This window comes from Cyprinodon variegatus, unplaced genomic scaffold, assembly GCF_000732505.1.
Source record: "Cyprinodon variegatus isolate N-32 unplaced genomic scaffold, C_variegatus-1.0 Scaffold896, whole genome shotgun sequence".
NCBI lineage: Eukaryota > Metazoa > Chordata > Actinopteri > Cyprinodontiformes > Cyprinodontidae > Cyprinodon > Cyprinodon variegatus.
In genome coordinates, this window is record NW_015151349.1 from 303,083 (window position 1) to 307,139 (window position 4,057).

The 4,057-nt window shown below is 36.2% G+C and overlaps 1 protein-coding gene across 1 annotated transcript in view; it reads left to right on the top strand.

Annotated features, from left to right (window-relative positions):
• The first annotated feature begins 2,827 nt into the window (after window positions 1-2,827).
• The window catches only part of dnajc14 (DnaJ heat shock protein family (Hsp40) member C14), a 19,840-nt gene continuing 18,610 nt past the window's right edge, over window positions 2,828-4,057 (top strand). The window contains exon 1 of the mRNA XM_015397910.1: window positions 2,828-2,916. The gene's annotated coding sequence lies outside the window, so the exon portion shown is untranslated. The remainder of the gene's footprint in view (window positions 2,917-4,057) is intronic.

Here is a 4,057-nt window from a genome sequence, read left to right on the forward strand (position 1 = left end):
CGTCTTTACGGCAAACGTTTTGGAAAATATCAGCGTTTCGTGTTCGTTTTGACTTCGTGTGGACGGGGCCTAAGGCAAAAAAAATTGTGGGGGCTGGCCACAGGGGGTGGCCAATAATTGGCTAAGGTGGGCCATGGCCCCAAAATTGTTACATTTAGGGAAAATTATAGCCTAAAATCAAACAAAATCAGAAAAGTTTGTCCTGTGCTTGTATTCAGTTATATAAAGTAATATTGCTACATTATTATTGAAAGCAAGGAAACAGACTTTTGAATCAATATTTCGCGAAAAAACATGCAATGAAACTTAGAAAAAATTATTGTGTAACTTTCTTACTTTCTCTGGTTTTATTTTTTCAGATATTTTTTTTTTAAACTTGTTTTTCATTTTTTTCCCCCGTTTTTTTTCTTTATATTGTACGACGGAGTATTATGGCCAGGCTAGAGATTTTTTTCCTTCTATTTCGAGAATAAAGTCGTGAAATTATGAGAATAATGTCGCAATGACAATAGTCCTAAAATTACTAGAACAAAGTCATAACATTATGAGAATAAAGTAATAAATTACAAGAATAAAGTTGTAAAATTATGAGAATAAAGTTTTAAATTTAGTGTTGCACCGATGCCATTTTTTGGCCCTGACAGCGATACCCGGCTGTGCAGTATTGGCCGATACCGATACCATACCAACACCATCTATTGTAAGGAAACATATTGTTTTCACCTAAGAAATAAAAAATCAGACAGCTTATGTCATAATATACAAGATTTCGTAATTGGGCTTAAAGCAAACAGTTTACTATTGTTTATTATTGTTAATTTAGAAAAACATGTTCTTTGCCTGTAACAACAATGGAACAAAAGTCGCTCATACACTGCATACTTCTTAAACTTAAAATATCACCTTTTATTCCATTGGACAGTTTCTGCACAGCTTCTCTGTGTTGTTCTTTCGATTAAAATCACAATAAAATATATCCTGATTTCTCATAGTTGTGACACAGAAAATGGTAAAGTAGCAAATATTACTTTTAAAAAGCTCTGCCTGTCACCATAAAGCTAAGGTGTATATGCAGAATTATAAATTGCCTCTTGTATGCTGAATTTGGTGCAACTCTTCACATGCCCCACTGGGAAATTCCCCGGTCATTTTTATCTGCTGTTTATTTTTTATTTACATTATTTTTATATCTACTAACAGCATGTGTCTTCTCATAAAGCATTGGTTCAAATCTAAGGAAAACCAGCTGATTCCATCCAGTTATCGACTTTACAGGATTTGTTGCTCTTGGATTAGCATAGTAGATATTCACTTACATTTTCTAGTTAACTCTTCAGCAATCCCTAACACCAAGCATGCATGCAGACACAGTGGAGAGGAAAAAAATCGTTTTTAACAGGAAGAAACCTCCAGCAGAACTGGAACCAGGCCCAGTGTGAGCGGTCCACTGCTGAGACTGACTGGGGTTCAAGGAGATAGAAGCAGACATACAAAAGGAACATAGAAAGAATGACATATTAATACTTTCTGTGTTAGAAATGTAACAGTAAACCAGTTCCACAGATGGCTCTGTCTTGCAAAGAAACATTTAAACAGATGAGCTATGAGCCACTGGTCAACGGGATGAAGAAGAGCACATCTCGTTAGTCACAGTAAAAGCTGAGCCCATAGCTATGTCTAAGAGAAAAACAGGATTAAAAACTAGAAAATATTCCCTACTGGGTGGTGTCACTGCTAAGCAGGACCAGATGAAGGATCAGAAAAAGCAGAGAAAACATACATTTAGGGTTGAACAAACAAATACTAAATTCCAGATAGAATGAAGCACAATGATGTAAAGTGGTCCCTATGTCCTCCGGAAGTCTAAGCCTATAACAGCATAACTATAGAGATAACTATAAGCTTTATCAAAAAGGAAAGTTTTAAACCTTGCCTTAAAAATAGACATTGTATGACTCATAGACCAAAACTGGTAGTTGGTTCCACAGGGGAAGAGCCTAATAAGTAAAGGATCTCGCACCTCACATTTTACTTTTAGAAATTCTAGGAACCACAAGTCAACCTGCAGATTGAAAGCAAAGTGCTCAGTTAGGAACATAGGGGAGGATCAGATTGTTGATATAAGAAGGAGCTTGGTTATTGAGGGCTTTATATGCGAGAAGGCGAATTTAAAATGCTATTCGGAATTTAACAGGGAGTCAATGAAGGAAAGCTAAAATGAGAGAAAAATTAAATCTCTTTTTTTATTTTCATTAGAACTCTGGCTACAGAATTTTGGATCAGCTGAAGGCTTTTAACACAATTTACGGTCTTCCTGATAAGAAAGAATTACAATAGTCCAGCCTTAATATAACAAAATATAACAAAAATGGGGGGATTGGCAGCCTAGTGGCATAGAGCTTGGAATCCTGAGGGTCTGAGTTCGAGTCCCACTCCCCGGGTGCCACACAACTGCGGCCCACTGCTCCCTTAAGGGATGGGTTAAATGCAAAGAGTTCATTTCGTAGCTCTGTACTTGTGACAGTGTAATGACAATAAAAGCTGGGGAAAAAAAGCATAATTTCTGGGCAAGATCTTTCGAATTTTGCACTTTTCCAAAGATAAAAGGTGGAAAAATAATTTGATGCATCAAAATTCAGATTAAACAAAAGTTTATCCAAACAGTTGATGATTGTTTGACATGACAAAACTAAATTTAGACCTTGGCTGGCTATAATTTTAACAGAAATTCTAGCCAGTCAAGATGTCTGAATACAAGCGTCTTGAGCTGTAGCAGTTCTCTCCGCTGAACGCCAGGTGGCAGCAGCGCCCCACGGATAGCTGCCTAACGTCCCCAAGCACCACAGAAGCAACTGGAGGAGGAAAAGAAACAGTTGGCTCTCTGTTAACAAACAAGGTTACACATTCATCTTAAAGGTATGTTAATTGACGCTCAGCTTTCTTTGATGAAAACGGATGCCTTATTCTGCCAGTTGCAATGCTCCATTTCTCTTTTTAAGCTCGTCCTAGCTGACAGGAAGTAGAAAGAGGCGCTAATAATAGCAGGTTTTACTTAGTATCACTGGCTAAGAGTTAGCTTTTGGCGACCTAGAGGCGTCCAGACTTAATACTTTTAACGTTTCATCATTTTTCTTTTCTTTTAGTGAAGTTTAGTTTAGTGAAAACAGTTCAAAACTGGAGACAGAATGAGCTAATGTTAGCCATATATTTCCCACTGCTACCTCATGCTAACACGCTGTCTGCTTGCTAGAATTCGTCATCTCAAGGAAAACATCTGGAGCTTTTAATAGGACTGACAGCCTGGGTTGCTGTCAGAGGACTATATCAGCTCCTGAACGGCTTGTTTTAGACATGATCTATATTTATATATTCATTTTTACTGCCTTAGTCAATTGAGATTATTTATTTTTACCTTTTATTACATGTTTACATGTTAGAATAGAGCAGAAATGTCATTTAATGTTCCTCAGTTAAACCAGATAAATAAAATCTTGCACCAGGGTTAAAAACAAACAATAAGAGGGTTTCACAGTAAGGCGATTGATTTCTAACTTACTATAGAGTTATTAAAAAAGTTTACATGAACATTTGGGTGGGTGAATTAAAAACAAATGCATGTAAAAGCGAAGCTTAGTAGCCTTTTAAGTGTGTTAACCTCAACGGCATGGCAATTTAATAATAATCAAAGTGTCTTTTATTGATTTTCCATATTCAAATGTAGAGCCCTAGAAATAGAATAGTGTAGAACGTGATAAAGTTAAAATTGATAGGTATAATTATGTTATTGGGCAACGTTTATTTGATTTATTATTGAGTTAGTAAAATTCATTTGGTTTATGACAAAATATGTGCTCAAACTACTTTCTTTTTATTTTTTTATTTGTATTTCACACATTTCTGTCATGATAATACCCCTTTAAAGGAATAGTACACCCAAAACATGATTAGCCTTCATTTTCTACAACACTCTGGAGTACTTTTTTGATATCTCAAATGCATCCGGAGATCTGGGAGGCTTCTTGCTGTCTGCTGACATTCAAATAATGGAGGTCTATGG